Source organism: Erinaceus europaeus, chromosome 1 (genome assembly GCF_950295315.1).
Source record: "Erinaceus europaeus chromosome 1, mEriEur2.1, whole genome shotgun sequence".
NCBI classification, from domain to species: Eukaryota; Metazoa; Chordata; class Mammalia; order Eulipotyphla; family Erinaceidae; genus Erinaceus; species Erinaceus europaeus.
Genome location: NC_080162.1, coordinates 91,329,720 through 91,340,602, shown reverse-complemented (window position 1 = coordinate 91,340,602; position 10,883 = coordinate 91,329,720). Strand labels below are relative to the sequence as shown.

The 10,883-nt window shown below is 44.0% G+C and overlaps 1 protein-coding gene across 7 annotated transcripts in view; it reads left to right on the top strand.

Annotated features, from left to right (window-relative positions):
- Nucleotides 1-1,092: 1,092 nt before the first annotated feature.
- The window catches only part of ELMO2 (engulfment and cell motility 2), a 62,553-nt gene continuing 52,762 nt past the window's right edge, over nucleotides 1,093-10,883 (top strand). For 5 of the 7 annotated variants that reach the window (XM_007533045.3, XM_060190935.1, XM_060190936.1 and 2 more), the window contains exon 1: nucleotides 1,093-1,173. The gene's annotated coding sequence lies outside the window, so the exon portion shown is untranslated. Of the gene's footprint in view, nucleotides 1,174-3,441; nucleotides 3,536-10,883 lie in introns of those variants that run through there. The other 2 variants (XM_060190932.1, XM_060190934.1) reach the window with 2 other exon arrangements.

The window sequence follows — 10,883 nt, the reverse complement described above, 5'->3', positions numbered from 1 at the left end:
GAGAGACAGAGAGACTCCTGCAGCACTGCTTCACCACTTGTGAAGCTTTCCCCCTTCAGGTGGGGACCAGGGGCTTGAACCTGGGTCCTAGAGCACTGTAACACGCGCGCTCAAGCAGGTGCACCACCACCTGCCCCCCAGTAGTACTTCTTTGTAGACACTTTGCAGACTGAAGAGCCATACCCATGGTGGTTCTTATTTAGTCTCTTTGATAAGTATCTAAAGCCGCAGATTCCTATCTTTTGGAATTGCAATGATTTGTAAGGTGAAATGGTTACAGCACAAACTTAGGAGTTGTATAAAAACAGGCTGGTGTCCCACCGGGCCTGTCTGTCACAAATTGTGTAATCACCAGCCCTCTGGAGTCTCAGTTTCCTCATCTGTATCGCTGAGATCAGTATAATACCGACACCAGGGTTGCCGCGAGTCTAAAGGGAACTAGCACGAGCGGGGCCCTGGCTGGATGCCTGCTTTGTTCCCATCCGCAGGTGCAGTGACGAATGCCACCTCCCACGGGTCTTTACCAACAGTACATCTGAGCTGCACCCCTCTGCCTCTGCTCAGCGCCCACGGTCAGACCCGGGTGCCGGTATAATTAGCTCCATCTCGGTGGTGAGCAGTCGAGCGGCTGCTCACAGCCTGTGACACGACTGTCACCTCCCACTCAGTCCCCCAAGCCACAGGCACCCCACTGTGGAGTGTGCCTTGCATGCCTGCTGGGCACGAAGCTGAGCATCACCAGAAGACCACTCAGCTCTCTGGAACTACTGATTTGTCACAAAGAACCAGAGCCTTCTCCTGAATTCCAGGGCTGCACCAAAAGAAAAGTTTGAGATGGAAAGCGATGCGGGCTTTTACCTTTGTTGAGAAATTCTTTACCTCCTGTCCACTTATAGCCCGCGGCGGGAAAAGCAGCCTGTTTCTTTAAGAGCTTGAGGCTATGGAGGCGGGGACCACAGACGTTTCCCCTGGCAGCTGGACCCGCCCTCTCTTGAGTGACAGGCAAATGGCCCAATTAAAAAAAGAATTTTCACCGTGATGGCGGAACAGAGCAATAAGAGCTCGGGTTAGCCTGCGTGGGGCGGGACCTTGGGAAGGCGGGGCCAGGAGTAGGCTGGAGCTCTGGGGGCTGTGAGACCTGGGCGCGGGAGTTGGGCCTAGGTCTGCACCCTGGTGAGTGCCGGGCGCTCCGGGGACTGGGGTGCGTTGAGCTCGGAGAGGGTTCTGATCCGAGGGGTGCTGGGGGGAGAGCCTGAGCCGGGAGGACCCTGGCGACTGCGCCTGCATCAGCCCTGGGAACGGAGGGGCTGGAGAGGGCGGGCCTGGGTTGCTCCGCTATGCCTCTCGCAGGGGCCAGGCCACAAGGGTGCATAGGGTGCCCCTCCTGGAGGGCGGTCGAGTGGGGTGAGGATGGGTCGGGCAGGTCTCAAAGAGGGGATGCTGGAGCGGCCAGAGGTCCTTGGGAGAAGGGTAGGAGGCCAGAGCCCGGGGGCGCGACGAGAAAGGGGGGAGGGCAGGGGGGAGCGGGTGTTCGGGGCTGTGAGGCACATTCCCACACCCGGGTGGGCGGGGCGGGCGGGGATCTTGATATCAGCTCCCTCCCCAGAGAAACACTCATCACCCGGTCATCCAATCCAGTGGGCCTTGAGTCCCCGGTCCCATCTCATTCTCAGCTCACTTTCCATCTCTGTTCTGGCCACTCGCCTCTGGCCTGGACGCTGCCTGTGCCTTATCGAGTCTGTCCATTGGCCATTCATCTGTCGGCTTTGCACCGGGGCTAGAAGCATCTTTTTCATAATAGAGAACCGATCGGGATCTCTGCTGCTTAAAACTAGCTGGCCTCCCGCTGCTTGCGGGTTCTTCTCCAGATCCACACCCTACACCTAGAGGTCTGACCCACTGACTTCTCCCTGGTCTCAGCCTACTAGTACTAACTTTCTCAGTACTTTTTTGCACACTGGATTGTGTCCCCTTCCTTTTACTTAGCAAGTTCTGGTCTTCCTCACGTTCTGTACATTTGTGCTCCTTCTCCCTGGCCTGTTTTCTAGTAAACTCCTCTTCATCCTTCAACATCCCACTCAAGTATCACTTCCCTGGGAAGCAGCCCTACTCTTTTGCTCCCTGATGGAGTGATTCCTCTACTTTTATCGTCTTGTCTGTCTCACCTTCTCAAAACTTGTACAGCTCTAATATCTCTCCAGATCATCATGGTAGATAGTATCTGACTTTGCCTCTCTTGTATATTTGCTTCTTTCATCTTGCACAAGACTAGACACTGTAAATGCTAGAGAACTGATGAATAGAGAACCTGAATTTGGCAGGAGAAAGGAGATGTGAGTTGTGGTCCCCAGTGCGGGAAGGGATACTTTTTTGTGTGCTAGAGTGATGTTATTCAGTAGCAATATAATGTAAGATATATATCATTAAATAAATTCTTAGTAGCCACATTAAGAAGTAAAAAAGAATCAGTTGTATTTTTGTCACACACACACACACACACACACACACACACACACACACACACACACACACACACGATACAGAGGTAGAGAGAGTGAAAGAAACCATAGCACAGCACTGAGACTTCTTTCAATATGTTGGTGGTCAGGCTCCAACCTGGCTTGTGCTCATGGCAAAACAGCACACTATCTAAATGAGTTATTTCACAGGTTTTTTGTAATGTATTTACTTCACCTAACACTTTCCAAAATATTAGCTTGATATGTAATCAGTTTAAAAACACCATTAATGAGATATTTTATATTTTTGTGTGTACTCAGATTTGACATCTGGTGTGTGCTCTGCACTTAATACAGTTCTTAGTAGCCACATATCAAGTGCACAATGCATTGATCACAATGGACTAACTCTTCAGTGCTAGACAATTTAAAGCCTATTACATTTAATTCCCCTCTAGAGTCTTTTGATGTTATTATTATTATCTCCATTTTACTCATAAAAATAGCAAGCTCCTAAATTCCTAAATGGAATAGTCAGGATTAGGACCAGGATCCTCCACTTATACACTTGGAATCTGGTATTTTTATACCTTATACTGTCTCTAGGAGGTGCCACAGAAGTTTGGAGGTTAAACAGTGTAGGGGCTAAACTTGGAAACAGTGGCTCCATTGGGTATATAGCATATTCTAGCCTGTTCCGTGCCAAAGTAGCATCAGTAGCAGCTGCCCACATAGCTCAGGAACAACCATACTAGATGCCGAAGAGAAAATCTGCAAGATAAGTTCTCTTTAACCCAGATCCTGGGTAGAAAAGATTACATGCTCTGCAGCTCAAAGATAATAGAAAATAAACTTGAGTTAACAGCCTGACTGTTTTAGTACAATGCTTGCGGGTTGCCAAGTGAGGGAGACCAACCCTATCCTGAGTCAGTTAGGGAGTTTAGGGAGTATAAGTTACAGCGCTATCTTCCTTATGTTTCCAGTACCTGGGAAGATAAGACAAGATCACCTAAAATGATTAGGTGATTTTCAAGACACCCTGTGGTGTGAAGAACCTGAATCATGGTGAGCCAGAGGCAAGTGCTTTTAGATGTTGAATTTGAACTCCTTCAAGCAGAATGACTATTTTGCAGTTTGCCCAATTTTTCACTTGCCTGCCTGCTCATGGCATCAAAATGTATAACCCCATTAGACATGCTGGGTTTTAAAAATTTTTTTTATTTTCCATTTTGTTGCCCTAGGTTTTTTTTGTTGTTGTAGTTATTGTTGTTGTTGTTGATGCCATTGTTGTTAGATAGGACAGAGAGAAATGGAGGGAGGAGGGAAGACAGAGGGGGAGAGAAAGATAGACACCTGCAGACCTGCTTCACCACCTGTGAAGTGACCCCCCTATAGGTGGGGAGCCGGGGGCTCAAACCAGGATCCTTCCACCGATCCTTATGCTTTGTGCCATGTGTGCTTAACCTGCTGTGCTACCGCCCAACTCCCAGACATGCTGGTTTTGTTCTAGTTACTAAAAAAAGTCTTGTTGAGTACCTACTATGTACTAACCACTATATTTACAGCTACTGTGGAATTAATTATAAAACTTTTTTTTTCTTCCTGATAGAGAAGTTGAGAGGGAAAGGCGAGATAGGGTGAGAGAAAGAGAGATACCTGCAGCACTACTTCACTGCTTGTTACATTTCCCCCTCTACCGAGAGGGGTTGGGAACTTGAACCCAGGTCCTTACAAATGGGTGCTTTACCAGGTGTGCCCCTGCCTGACCCTATAAAACTCTGTAAGTTTCTTCTTCGGAAAACAATAATAAAGATGATAATAACAATGGAACTATATCACTAGTAGTGGTTTTCCCCCCTTTTTCTTTTGATCTTTTTTCCTGATTGTCTTCTTATTCTCTTACTTTGCAGTCAGCATACCCCAGCCTGGCAGGTAGGGTTTCTTCACACTGGAGAAATATGGTTATTGTGTTTTGTAACTTCTTCAAGTTCACACAGTTGAAATTTTGCATATTCTGTGCCAGATACTATGCATAAATGCTTTACCTATATTATCCCACTTAACGTATATAGCAACTTTATAAAGGAGGAGTGATTCATATCGCCATTTTACATATAACAAATCTGTTAGAGCTAGGATTCAAATCCAAGTCTGCTGCATGCCAAAACACAAGCTTTTAATTGTTAAGTTATATGGTTTCACTAGAGAACCAAGGTAGGAAGAGAATCTAAAAGCATCTAGGATAGAGGAGATAGCATAATGGTTATGCAGAGACTTTCATACCTGAAGCACTGAAGTCCCAGGTTTAATCCCTGGTACCACCATAAACCAGAGTTAAGTAGTGTTGTAGTCTCATTAAAATAATAATAATAAATAAATAAATAAATATATTTGTACAAAGTCTAGTCCAGGGCCAAGAAGATAGTTCACTTGGATAGTGACCTTGCATTGTCATATGCACGACCCAGGTTCAAGCCTAGCCCTCACCACACTGAAGGAAGCTTCAATGCTGTAGTGTCTTTCTGTTCGTTTCTCAATCTGAAAAAGCTGGTCTGGATCGATGAAGCCTCAGTGACAACAAAAATAAAACATCTTGTCCAACCTTACATAAATCACAACCTGAGGTTCAGAGAGGCTTGTGCTCATGGCAGTTGGATCATCAGGTCTCTTGTCCTCCTGGGGGTGAAGGTGGGGAACAGAGCTAGAGTGGTGAGGTGGGGGTGGTAGACCTTTTGTCCCTGACAAGTGGTGTGTTCTTGCCAGCCTCTCTGAACCTCCGATCCCTTATTTACAAAATGAAAAGCCTTGGCCTGATTTTATAAGAACAATGTAATATTGTTAGGATATGTATTGAAAGTCAGGCCCACAGTCAGTGGGGCCTGATTCCAGTTATAACCATGACCTCTTCTTAGTTTGTCACACTTGCTCACTGAACAAACTCTGCCTCCCTAGTAAGACCATATAGTAAACCTATTGTAGGGGAAGAGCTTATTAAATGCCGTCTACGTTTCATCTCTGTTTCTGTTTCCTTTCATTCATAACCATTGAGGCTAGTGGTCTGTCAACACCAACCCCATTTGAAACCCATCTCCCTGATGGTTATAGTTAGGGATTTGTGCAGTTCTAGGTAATAGATAGTCCTTTGTGACTAGTGTTTTTGTTCTCTTTTTGAGGCAGTTAGTTCTGGAGACATCCTGGAGGGTAGTTTTGGTATGGAACTCAATGGGTACAATTATGTGCCAGGCTCTATTCTTCAGACTTCATGGGAAAGTGGGCAGGGAATTGACACTATTTTGTTGGGTCTTTCCCCATATATTGCTAATGGTCCTGGAATTACAGCCCTCAGTCCTGTCGAGGACCACTCTTTGGAGTGGCCTGGATAGGTACTTAACAATACACAAGCAGGCCTAGTGTCTGCTTCTCAGACTGTAACATGTTTGAAGACCAGTTCTGCTGCTATAGGCCTGGATTAGAGATGGGGATTCCGTATAGTGCAGGTTCCAGGCAGTACTGATACTGCTGGTGTGCGGGTCCTGCTTGCTCTGGCAAGGGGAATGACTTGCCACAGAACATTATTACTCTATGAAAGTTTGTATGATAGGGTATAGTTAATTTTGCCTCAGGTGAAAGAATAACTTACAAAGAGGAGTGATTGAGCTGAGCCTTAAAGAAGAGTAGTAGTTTGTCAGCTTCGTAAGTTAAAAGAATAATGTCACAGACCAGATACAGAGTTAGCGGATCTTGATGTTTGAGGGGAAAAGATAGATGGTGTCAGAGGGTCTATAAGAGTGTTTCCAACTGTGGAACTGGAGCACACGGAATATTGTGTTAGGGAGCTAAAGTTCTTTTCTGTCGGTACAGGAATGCCACAGAAGGTTTCTGTGTAGGCTAAGCAGACTCCTACACTGCTCTTTGATAAGTGTTAAGGGCTGAAACCCAGATAGTTAGTAAGCTTGGACATCCTTCTTTACCGTTACCTCTGGCTCCACTTAAGTACACTTTCAATCATACACATTTGGGTGAGTTCTGTCTAACAAATTTCAACAAATAGAAGAAGCTTCAGCTGTTATTGCTGTGATGATCAGTCTCGGCCTTTCTGACAATAAGTGGATTGGTTCTCTGCTAGCCAAATTCCCCTCTTCCATATCTCACAGCTTCATCCTTATTCTGAGGTCTAAACTAAGGGAAGTTGAGTCACTTCTGAGGTGAGAAGATTTCAGAGGGAGAAGCCTTTATTTACTGAGATGGTATTTCTGATTAGAACCACTACTTGCTTTCCTGGTATGATATATTCTGTTGCAGGAAACACAAACCAGATTTACCCATGTTGTCCCCACTAAAGAAGTAAAAGCAAAAGTAAAAAACAAAAAGTGTCTTAGTCCTGTTATTAAAGGAATGAGGGGACTGGAGGAGCAGGAAATCTGGCATTCTCCATTCTGAATTCCTTACTAATATGAGGGGATCATCTTTCACACCCTTTCTTAAGATGAGTTTCTACCCTGATAACATAATCCAGCTCCCAGCAGTCTCTCCTGGGCCAATTGGTTGACAAAACTCTGTGGTGCCTTTTATAAAGTGTAGATTTTAGAAGCACATCTACCAGAAGCCATTAGAGAATGCTCTGTTCTATTTTTCTCCTGCTTACTTTGAAAACCTGGGCTTTCATTCTCATGCCTGATGGTAGAATTATCTTCTTCAGATCAGTGTATGCCTCTTTTCTGTTTAGGCATTTTCGAGTTGCCAACTCTTTGTATCTGCTATTCTTTTAAGAGAGTGGGAGGGTAAGGGATGGAGAGTTGTTTAATCTAGAAGGGGTATATTAGTTCTTTGCTTCCTGGACCTGCATGTGGAACTCCTAACTTCTGTCTCTTGGCTGTTTGCAGGTTGAATTCTGTAGTACTGCTGAGTGGTGAAGACTATAACCCTGAGAATTTTGCAATGTTATTGAATTGCTTCGACCTAATTTCCACTTCTTTTCTAAAATGAAAATGGAAAAGGATAAGTAAGCAAGTGCTGGAAGGAAGGATTCCCCACTAGGAAATCCTTTACCCTGGGGATATTATCTGGGGACTGTTCTCTATTCTCCTGTTTCTTGGTGTTCCCATAAGGAGAAAAGCCAAGCAGTATTACACCCTTTCTTTTAGTTAGTCAGGAAGTTCTAAATCTGATTTTCCAGTGAGAAACAATCTAATGTTAGATAAGAAAATAAAAATGTAAGTACTGAAAATACTGAGTAGTTGGAAGGTGACGGCATATGCAGAGAACAACAGGCAACTAAGACAATTCCTGCTAGTCCTTTTCCACTTAGAGACACTGGTGATTCATGTAGGATTTGACAAAGTCAGAGTTGTTGGGTTTGAGTATACAGAGATGCTTACTGAACCTTGATGGTATGCTAAAATTATGAAATTATGGGGTTGTACCTTCCTTGGAGAAGCTAATGAAGAAAAGCAATGTGAAAATGCATAATTAGAACACAGTAGGATAAGAGTCTTCATAGTAATGAACAGAATTCTCTGGGAATACAGTGGACCTTGTCCTATTTCATTTTGCTAGAGAAAGGTGGGGAAATCTAAGAGTGTCCCAGAGAGGAAGTAGAATCTAAACTGGGCTGTGAAACTTGAGTAGAGGAGAATTTGTACAGTTTTTTTTAAAAAAAAAAAAAAAAAAGGAAGAGGATGCACAAATGGACAGAAGATATGAAAGAACATAATCTGCTTCAGAGAAATAATAGTTCAGTGAGATCTGACTAGACTACCTGGTGAGGAGTATCACCTTTGTTAGTGTTGAGTAGTGAGCTCTTGTTTGCTGTATGTGTGTGTCTTGGCTTTGGTGTGTTGTGCTATAACATACCAAAAATCCCCACCAAGCACTTGCTATGGGCAAAGTATAGGCCATCTGCTTTCATGTGTTTTTCAAGTAGTATAAGACTATATGGAATCAAATTCTGGCTGTCCTGTGTATTAGTCATGTGACTGAGCATGTTATTTTTTTCTGCACCTCTATTTTCTTATCTGTAAAATGAGGCAACAATATACCACACAAGATTGTTGTGTACATTAAGTTGTTACTTATACTACACATATATGTATGTGTTAGTCTGTGTGTGTGTGTCAGAGAGAGGGAGAGGGAGAGAGAGATATCCTTAGAACATACTTTGGACTATTAACTGTTTACTATCATCATTATTGAAGTGAATATCGTTTAGAGAGAAGAAAGTTAACTTTGAAAGCATAGGACCCTGCCTAGAGACCAGCTCTGATGTGATTTCTCTCCCTTTTAGGGGAACTTGAATTGTGGGAAGGATGTATATGGAGGACAAGTCTCTTGACTCATTGAGCTCTAACTGGCTTACCTCTGCAGTGGGGATGATTTTCAGGGTTCTTGTGAGTGTCAACAGTGATGATGTTAAAGAAGTGAGTGATTAACTATAAAGAGGCTATCTTGTGGATTACTGTTAACAGATATGGTGATTACTCAAAGTCACCATAGAACTGATGAGTTTTTAACCATATTACTAGGCAGCTTTTTGAAAAAAAAAACAAAAAACTTTTTTTTATTTACATATTATTGGATTATAGACAGAGATAAATTGAGAGGGGAGGGGGCAGGTAGAGAGGGAGAGACAGAGAGTCACCTGCAGCCCTGCTTCACCACTTGTGAAGCTTTCCTCCTGCAGGTAGGGACCAGGAGCTTGAACCTGGATCCTTGCACACTGTAATGTGTGTGCTTAACCAGTTGCACCACCCAGTTGCGCCACCTCCTGGCCCCACTAGGCAACTTTTGCTCATTAATTCAGCCAGCCTTAAGGGATTGTTTAGTGTCATCATCATATCCCTACTATGCTACTATGTATTCAGACCTCCATTTAAAGTTCTCCCACAGTTTATAGTCAGTCTTAGGCTCAGGCATTTTAGTTGCAATGAATAGAAACATGACTAGGAATATTTGTTGACAGGATACAAAGAAATTCATTTCAGATACCCTTCATAAGAAGTATAGCCGGGGGTCGAGCGGTGGCGCAGTGGGTTAAGCGCATGTGGCACAAAGCGCAGGGACCGGCATAAGGATCCCGGTTCGAGCCCCCGGCTCCCCACCTGCAGGGGAGTCGCTTCACAGGCGGTGAAGCAGGTCTGCAGGTGTCTATCTTTCTCTCCCCTTCTCTGTCCTCCCCTCCTCTCTCCATTTCTCTCTGTCCTATCCAACAACGAATTGCGTCAACAAGGGCAATAATAATAACCACAACGAAGCTACAACAAGGGCAACAAAAGGGGGGAAAGAAAAAATGGCCTCCAGGAGCGGTGGATTCATGGTGCAGGCACCGAGCCCAGCAATAACCCTGGAGGAGGAAAGATAAAAAAAAAAAAAAGTATAGCCATGGGTGGCTGGGCAGTAGCACACCAGGGTAAGCACACATAGTACGAAGCCTTCGCAACCACTGGATCCCGGTTTGAGCGCTCAGCTTCCCATCTGCAGGGGGTCGCTTCGCAAGTTGTGAGGCAGGTTTGCAAATGTCTGTCTTTCTTTCCCCCTCTCTGTCTTCCCCTCCTCTCTCAATTTCTCTCTGTCCTATCCAACAATAACAACAGCAGCAACAACAATGGAAAAGAGATGGCCACCAGGAGTAGTGGATTCGTAGTGCAGGCACCAAGTAGTACAGTGATAGCCCTGTAGACAAAAATAGATAAATAGATAGATAGATAGATAGATAGATAGATAGATAGATAAAATAGTCCTGGACTCTGGAAATTCAGCACTTTTTTGTTTGTTTTTTTTTTCTTCCCTCTTTCTGGGACTTGGCATCTGGCCTAAACATTTCTTTATCTGTACTACGGAACAGCTTCCTCCACAAAGCTCTTGGTTTCCCATGGTACTATGTAACTGTGACCTTTCTGTGATAGGAACCTTCTCATCTAACTCCACCAGTTTGTGTCTTTAAAGTTCAAGAGAAACAGTTGGATTTAATCCAGCTAAGGTTGGGTGTTCCCCTGGTTTCCATCAGCTGTGGTAGGGTTAGGGCGACTGTCATTTTATAGGCTACTTGGGCCGAGTCACTAGTAATGGCTTATAATATCTCTTGCTTAGACCTGGCAGTGTCAAATTCGGAGACTTTAAAGAGGATATGAAGTTTTGCAACAGCCAAGAATTACTCAGGGCTTACTTACTAGAGAAAGATACAGTCAATACAGGAAAAGTAAACATGTGATTTGGGGTTATAGTGATGAGCTTTAGCCAGTTTATCTATGAACAGTGTCCAGAATTGACTTCCAGAAATATGATTTGTTTCTTAGTAGTGCCCATGAAATAATCCTGTAGTTTCTTTGATAAGGACTTTGAAAGAAGCAGTCCTCATGAGAATTTTTTTTTCAATTTCTTATTAGGGGTTCAAAAGATTATAAGATAATAATGGGTATAATTCTATAC